This window comes from Trachinotus anak, unplaced genomic scaffold, assembly GCF_046630095.1.
Source record: "Trachinotus anak isolate AG129_WGS33_773 ecotype Australia unplaced genomic scaffold, CSIRO_AGI_Tana_v1 ptg000024l, whole genome shotgun sequence".
Classification (NCBI taxonomy): domain Eukaryota; kingdom Metazoa; phylum Chordata; class Actinopteri; order Carangiformes; family Carangidae; genus Trachinotus; species Trachinotus anak.
Genome location: NW_027273875.1, coordinates 18,256,137 through 18,264,810, shown reverse-complemented (window position 1 = coordinate 18,264,810; position 8,674 = coordinate 18,256,137). Strand labels below are relative to the sequence as shown.

At 44.8% G+C, this 8,674-nt stretch overlaps 1 long non-coding RNA gene across 1 annotated transcript; it reads right to left on the bottom strand.

The window, feature by feature from the left end:
• Window positions 1–2,355: 2,355 nt before the first annotated feature.
• Window positions 2,356–7,483, bottom strand: LOC139607589 (uncharacterized). The gene is made up of 2 exons (XR_011684872.1): window positions 6,889–7,483; window positions 2,356–4,879 (listed from the first exon to the last, which is right to left on the bottom strand). It is a non-coding gene; the product is annotated as an uncharacterized lncRNA (long non-coding RNA).
• Window positions 7,484–8,674: the final 1,191 nt, after the last annotated feature.

Below are 8,674 nucleotides of genomic sequence, written 5' to 3'. Positions count from 1 at the left end.
AAAATGCAAGTCCAGAGGTCATGCAGTGTATGGGGCACTAGACATGATGAGATAACACTTCCAACAGTCATGCAGTGTATGGCAAACTGGAAGTGGCTTTGAGAACAAACTTAAAGCTTCAGACTTGTTCAGACCAGATTGGAGAAACCTAGCAGGCATCCTCCAATTATAGGGGGTAGGACTTGGTTTCATCGCTCTGCCAGCTTCCTGTCAAAAGATATTCACAAAAAACACCCCCTGCTCACACTTAGAATTTGGCTGTTAAAAAGCGCTACAACTTCACTGCATATGTGATAGCGGTTTATAGCGAACTAACCTATCTCCGGAAGGGATATATGATGAATTTATTGTTCCTCTCGTCTATTTTGGAAGGGAGGGCCCTGACAGGCAAATCGTCTGCCTTCGTTGCAAAAAGCCCTTTGAAATGCTGTATCAATACAAGTCAGAGATGGAACAGAGGCCTGTACGATCACTAAAGAAGAGGAGAGGGTGAGTTAACGGTTTTGAACATTAAAATAACAAAACAATTTTCAAAGATGGCTGAATTGAACAATAAGGTTGACATTTTATTTCATACAAACAGTGGTTTGAGGCCTACTTCACCCACATCAGACCACTCTACCTGAAGAGGCAAGATCCAGCCACAGAGGACAAGGGCTGTTTCTTCCTGGGCCAGACAGGAGGTCCAGTCACCAATCCCAGATCCAATTTGCATTGCACCTGCATTGTCTTTGTCAAATGAATACTTTATACTGTCTGTAAAACACTGCATAGTGTATTCTTGTGATATCATCTCCTTTTCCCATTGCCTGTGTGACTCACTCAACCAACCAATCAATCACACAATCACTCACTCTTTTCAACTGCTTTTTTTTTAACAGCTTGCTCTGGCAGACACCAGCCAACAGAGGAAAGAGTGAAAGCCCTTGTTGCCAAGGAGGAGTGGGACACAAACCTCCCTGCTTTCCAAGACGTTCTTCGGGTGTGGGGTCTTGAAGACAGCCATTGAAGATGACGAAGCCATTCTCAAGTCAGTCATTGACCAAAAGTGGAAGGGGACTGACATGAAGGATTTTGGTGAACCAAAGGGCAAAGGTGAGCAACCAATGTCATGTTTTACTACAACTCTCAAAAAAACTCTCAAAAATTGTGGAATTCCTGGTGGAAGAAAACACAGAAAAGGACAGTGCACATATTCTTGTGACAACTTTGCTAATGCTTTGTAATGACAGCAACATAATCATTCTTTCTGTTCTACCGACCATGCCATTCTCCAAAGGAGATGTCATCTGCGACTCCCATGGACAGCTCATCTCAGAATCTGAGGGGAAGAAAAGGATGGAGGAACAGCAGGAGGGTATGAGCTTCCTGTTTTTTATCAAGGGCAAGGGTGGTGTCAAGCTCTGCGTCGACACACAAACATTCTCCTGTCAGTGTCACCCTGACAAGGACACCTTTGGAAGGTGCATGAACCACTCCGGCAAGGCTTTCAACGTGAAGCCTGTGGTCTTCCACTTGAACTTTCCTGACGGACCCAGGGACACTGTGCTTTTCTTGGCAACAAGAAACATCAGATGCAATGAAGAGCTCATGTGGGACCATGGGGTGAGAAGGAAGTCCTTTAAAAGTGAAGGGATGGACTTGGAATGGCTCGATGAGTGACAACCCTTCTCCTCTCAAATGCTCTGACTGTCTATTGTTATCATTGTTATTGTTCTGTTATGTTTATGGTTTGTTGTAGGTTGAATTGTTTTGTTAGTTCTTATTATCCTGCTTTCTCTATTGCTCTTATTGTTAAGTGTTAGGGTTATGGTTTGTAAGTCAAATTGTTTTGTTGATAGTAGTCTTTTTTTGTGTTTAAGCATTTTTTAACCCTTTTTTTTATTATTTGCTTCGTTTTGTTGCTGCTGGCCACAACCTAGAACAATGAAAAGATCAAAAGATCAGGAATCTTACCAAAATCTCTCTCTCTCACACACACACACACACATACACACATACACACACACAAAAACCCCCAGCTGCACCCAAGGGTGCATCTTCTGCTAACACCCCTTATCATAACAGGAATTAATTTTTATTGTAAAGGGTTCCAAATTTTCTTTTTAAAAAAACACATTAATTGGCATATGAAAATTTCATTCATGAGATTTGGGATAATCAAAATCACAATAAATGAGAATTCAACATTTAATTGGAATATAAAGAGTTAAAAAAAAAGGAATGGAATACATTTTATAATACGATAAAAACAACAATATCCTCTCTCTCACACACACACAGACACACACACACACAGAAGAGGAAGTCAGCTGTTCTTTAAAGAAGTAAACCAAAACCAGGTCAAATGCAAAGTCAAGTGAAATTGGATACTTTTTATTGTTCATCAGGACAGACAATAAGATCACATCCTCTATCTGTGACCAATTTGTTAGATTCAATTTAAAGCTGTGAGAGACCTTAGACTTAAGCACATTATGTCATTATAGGTTATTTCAACTTGGGGCGACCCAATAGCTGATTGGTTAGAGCACATACCACATTGGCACAAATTCTCTAAGCAGGATTTTTGGTGCATCTAATGATAAAGGTATAAAATGGCCAAAAAATAAGTTGTAGAAGTAACTTAGTTTCTGAGTTGAAATAACTTAACTAAGTTATTTGAAACATATGGTTCCCAAATATTTACATAAAGTTAATGAAGAAAGATTAGATCAATCTTCTGAATTCCTCTACAATGTTTTACAGCGTGATAGAAAAAAGCATTTTTTTAAATTCTAGTGAGGACAAAATAATTTGTGCTGCCTAATGAATTTCTGGAGGCAAATTCTCTGATAACATTCTGCTCACAGTTTTTTTTTTTTTTTTTTTACACAAGTTTGGTTGACTCATAAACACCCTGCAAACATATTTACCAAGGTAGCTTTTAGATCATTATGTACACAAACTCTGGGACATACAACTGTTTTAAATAAATATAGAAATTTACAGAAAAGATAAGAAAAGATATCATAGACAGAAAAGATATCATAGACCAGCTGAATGAATTAAACATGGAAAAATATGCAATATGCAATGCATATCTGACCTGAACACACACAATCCCCCTGTCCAGTAAACACAAAGACTGTCTCTGACCTCAGGCCACAGCTGGTATGTTTGGACCTCAGTGACTGTGAGTTTCAGGACCAAAAGGCCTTGCTGAGCGCCTTGAGCACACTACCCTGCCTCAAGACATTGGTGCTGGAGAGAAATGCTTTCACCCTTGCACCATCCTACCTGGGCTTCAGTGTTAACACATTGACAAACACACACACACACACACACACACACACACACACAGACGAAACCGGAAGTAGTGTTCAAAGGAAAGAGTGAAGAGCTCTTCCAGCAACCAGCGTCTGGATAAAGCATTTATTGATAAAAGATTATTTATAACGATAAAGCTTTAGGATAACTAAATGATTTCTAACAAAGACAAAAAACATCTGATCCATTTATCAGCTGTTGTCTTTACTTCTTGTTCTCACTGACAGGTCCCAATGTCAGATGACAGCGGGGGCAGTGGGGACCACAGTCCTGTAAGTCCACCTTAAATTAATTCACTCATCCTTCCAGCCTGAAATACAAGACTATTTTTGATCACTTGCCCACACAAGGTCCCACTGCAGCGCTGACTACACTAGAGGGTTTCTGCTTTCTTGTCATTACTGTCATCATGAGGTTTATTCAACCTAAGTCTTTTCTGTCTGGTCTGAGACCCTGTGATTCCACAGGCTGATTAATAAAAAAAGTCTGTACATTAAGATTTGCCAAAAATGTAAAGGTCAAAGGTCAGCAGAAAAGAGAAGCCATAACCTGAGTTTCTGTATCAACTACCAGACAAAATACTCATGTGTTTGTGGTGTAGTATAAACCACAAATGTTAGTGAAGTTCTGAAAGACAGCTGTCTGTAACCCACTGTCACAGCCTGAGGCATGAGCAGGCAGCCTTTAACCCAAACAAAAGATGTGGCTGCAGCCATATTAGCATGTGTGTGGTGAGAGGTGAGGTTGGAGGGTGAGCAGGTAACATTTCTGGAGGTCAGTCTAGAAAACAGACTGAAGGGGATCTATAAAGAGCTATTTTAAATCATGTGAAACAAAGACACAGGTCAGGTTTAAACACATCCACTCCATTGAGATTTTATTTTTGAAAATAAGAGGTCATCATATAAAGCCAGCAAACTACATGCACAGTGTATACAAGTGTTCATATAACAACCCAAACCCAAGTCTGACACTTTAACATATCCACTTTGTTTTTGAGAGTTTAGATTTTAGACAATAAAAGAAGTTAATCATCAATACTCATCATTAAAGCAAGCAAACTATGAACAAATGTCCACCAAGTGTATCTTTACATTAATACAAATATAAACAGAGCAACAAATGTCCTCGTTGTCTTGGTCACAGATGAGCTTTGCCTCTTCCTGGATGGTCGGGGTCATGAAGCAGCCTCAGCTTGGAGCTCATCACAGGATTGGAGTCCATCATTGTGAGTGGGGGTGAAGATGCAGATCACATGAAAACAGAGGACAGATCTTAGATCTCAGTATTAGCCTCAGTCACACATATTAAACAAAGCAGTGGTGAGTAAACTGTGTGTCACACAATATCATCACCTGCTTTGTCCTCCTGCTGGTTGCAGGTCCCTCGGCCATGAGGAACAGGAGGTTGGAGATGCAGATGTGAATGAACAAACCTTCCTGGACCTGGAGCCTCTGTTTGATCACTGTGTGGCCCAGTAAAGGAGAGGGGTTTGCCCTGATCCGCTGGATTCCACCTAATAATGAAAAGAAGAGAAATGACATCAGCTATGAGGTATCTCACACATAACCTCGCTGCATATGTGATGCCGCTTGTAGCGAACTCATCTATCTCCGGAAATGCAAACTGCATCTCTCTACGACCTTCCTATCAAAAGTTATTCGCATTAGATGGGCATCTAATTACCTCCGTTATCCCTATACCTAACCCCAACCCTTCTGTCAGGAGAGAAGATCAAACCAGTTCTGATCAACTCCAAGCTACCTCTGGATGTCCTTGGGAAGGTTTGGGACCTGAGTGACATAGATAAAGATGGCTATCTGGACAGAGATGAGTTTTCAGTGGCCACACACCTGGTGTACTGGGCCCTGGACAAGGAGCCTGTTCCTGCACTGCTCCCCTCTGCCCTCATTCCTCCGTCTAAGAGGAAGAAGAGTCTGGGCTCAGAGGCTGGCTCTGTGGCTGGAATGCCTGCAAACCCTCCACCACCTAAAGACTTGCTGCGCTACACGCCCTCCCACGGCAGCATGAACTCACTCAATAGCACTGGCAGCCTGTCGCCCAAACACACACTCAAGTCTGGACGGCATGTGTTCAACTGGGTGGTCCCAGTGGCAGACCGTGGTCGCTATGACGACATCTTTCTGAAGACGGATGCTGACATGGATGGTTTTGTCAGTGGACATTAAGTAAAGGACATCTTCATGCAGTCTGAACTTTCCCCGAATGTCATTGCCCATATATGGGCTCTGGCAGACACGAGGCAGATAGGCAAACTGACCAGGGAGAAGTTTGCCCTGTAGCGAACTCACCTGTCTCCAGAAGGGAATGTCGCATGGACTCGTGGGAGGTGTCGTTGGAAAGGGTGTGGCCACATTTGGGGGGGTAGGACTTGGTTCCATCTCTCTGTCAAAAAATATTCACAAAAAGCCAGCTGCACCCCCTTACTACAACCCCCATCCCACCCTATCCCGAAGCACAACCAACCCCAGTATGCAAATGAGAGTCCAACTGTCCTTTGCCATATTCACCCTTAGACCTACCTCTACCTGCCAAAGCCCTAATCTGACGTAACCCTGTCAGATCCTGCCAGAATCTGCAGACTATAGCAACTTCTGACAACAGGATATGCAAATAACCCTGACAAAATAACCCTGACAAAATAACCCTGACAAAACGTGCTCCTAAACACTTTCTGGAAGATGCATTTTGGCATCCACACTGCATTTTTCACTCTGCTCCATTTGCTTGATTCTGATTGGACAGATTTTAAACGCTTATAACTTTTGATAGGAAGGAGATTTGGTCACACATAATATGCCCTTTCCAATGGTACCAACCACGCCTCTGTACGACTTACGGTTCCGGAGATACAGCCAATTAAACATCGCCATTTGGCTGTATCTCCGCGACTGTACATCCAACAGACACGTGGGTGGTACCGATGGAAAGGGCGTGGACACATTTGGGGGGTAGGATTGGTTCCATCTCTCTATCACCTTCCTGTCAAAAGATGTGCACAATTCATACACTCGTTCATCTTGTCCAGAAGGTGCTTATTGTGTGGCTCTCTGACCGAGTAGAGGATATGCATGGCCTGGGCAGAATTTGTTTCCAAAAAGTAGTCCACCAGCCCATTCAGCAGCATGGACCCTCGCTCGGTGCTGAGCTACTCATTGATAAGGCCTCTTATCTCTTCTAGCTGGTGGAGGTCGGAGGTTTCCAGGAGCGGGAGGAGGTCCCCCATGCTGGGCTGCTCCCTTTTTGATATGAAGGTGACAGAGACTTGGAACCAACTTCTGTCACCATCATTCAGCCACGTCCTTTCCAACGGTACCAACCACGACTCTGTACAACTTACGGTTCCGAAGATACAGCCAATTAAAAAATCGCCACTTCGGATTGGCTGTATCCATGACCGTACATCCAACAGACACGCGGGTGGTACAGAAGGAAAGGGCGTGGCCACATTTAGGAGGGTAGGACTTGGTTCCATCTCTCTATCACCTTCCTGTCAAAAGATATTCACAAAAAGCCACCACTGACACTTGGAATTTTGCTGTTAAAAACTGCTACAACCTCGCTGCATATATGATGCGGCTTGTAGCGAACTCACCTATCTCTGGAAGGGAATGTCGCATGCACTCGTGGGAGGTGTCGTTGGAAAGGGCAAAACACCTACTGCACCCGGGTGCATCTGCTGCCACGACCCCCTATCCTCACCCTAACACTACCTTGGCATAGCAGTTTAGACTGTGGACACTAATGTGAGAAGCCTGGATTCAAACCCAGGTGGCAACACAAACTGAGGGTGCTTTCACACCAACAGCAGTTGGTGCGCACTAAACAACCCATTCGAGCCAAAAGCTCTTAGTTCGGTTCGTTTTCGTCGGTGTGAAAGCATCAATCACACTCGGGTGCGCACTAAATCAAGCGGACCGAGACCTCCAAAAAGAGGTGGTGCGCAGGTCCGCTTGATTCCACACCAAATGCCAACTTCTGGTGCGGTTCCTCTGGTGAGAACGCGAACCTGTTGTGGTTTTGAGTTATATGTTTTGGTTGTTGTATTTTTTGTTCTCTGTCCGTTCCCCCTCCCTTTTCTGTTTTCCCCTGCAGAGCTTGTGTGTGGCAGGGGCGTGGTGCAGCACTGGCAGCCTGACCCACCTGCAGCCCATCACTCATTAAGCCAGTTTAAAACCCCCGGTTCGTCACTCACTCAGTGCCAGATTACTCCATGCTCTCTCCCTGCATGCTGTTCCCTGGCTACCCAGTCTCCAGGTTCTCCGTCGCTCCGTGTCTCTGCCATTCTCCTGCCAGCCAGCCTCCTGCTTCCTTTGCCTGCTTTGTTGGACTGTTTTTGGTTCGTGTCATTAAAAAAGTCTTCAGTTCCCACTCTCTTGTCTCTGTGTGTCCCTGCTCCGGGGTCCTAACCTGATAGGGAACCTAACAGAATAATCTGGCCAAGTATGGACCCCGCAGAGATGGAGAGGGTAAAACAAGCCCTCACTGCTCAAGGAGTCTGTGTTGGGCAACATGAGAGTGCCCTGACTGGAATTATGGACAAACTGCTCCATTTGACTTCAAGCATGACTCAGCTGGACAACTGTTTGAACCAGGTCACCGCTCAGCTTTCCACACTGGCAGCTCCTGCTCCGACCCAGGATCCTCCTGTTGCTTCTCCTGCTCCAGCTGTTTCATCTACCCAGCCCAGTCATCCCCGTGAGCCCTTTATCCCCACTCCAGACAGGTACTAGGGAGAGTTAGGGTCATGTGGTCAGTTTCTCCACCAGTGTTCTCTAGTGTTTGACCAGCAGCCGTTGACGTATTCCTCTGAAAAGTCGAAGATAGCTTTTGTTAGTAGTTTACTTTCTGGGAAGGCATCTGCATGGGCTGTGGCCATGGCTAACGCTAACTCACCTTCCTGGCAGTCTTACCAGTTATTCAGTGACGAATTTCGTCGAGTTTTTGACCATCCTCTTCAGAGTAGGGAAGCCGGTAATAGACTTCTCTCCTTGCGCCAGGGGTCTCTTTCAGTTGCAGATTACTCAGTAGACTTCCGCATTCTCGCGGCTGAGAGCGGGTGGGATGAGAGGGCCTTACAGGGGGTTTTTCGGTGTGGGTTAAGCGAAGAACTTAAGGATGAGCTAGCTGCCTGGGATGAGACCTCCTCTTTGGAGGAACTTATTTCCTTGGCCATCCGTCTTGATAACCGTCTCAGAGAAAGACGCAGGGACAGGGTAGTTAGCCAGAGGGTCCCTTCCCTTCAGTTCAAGTCTCCTCCTACCCCTGGTCCTATGGATTCCTGTTCACTTCTGGTGCCACCCTCCACCAGCGCATGTCACCCAGCTGCCTCTTCCTCCTCCAG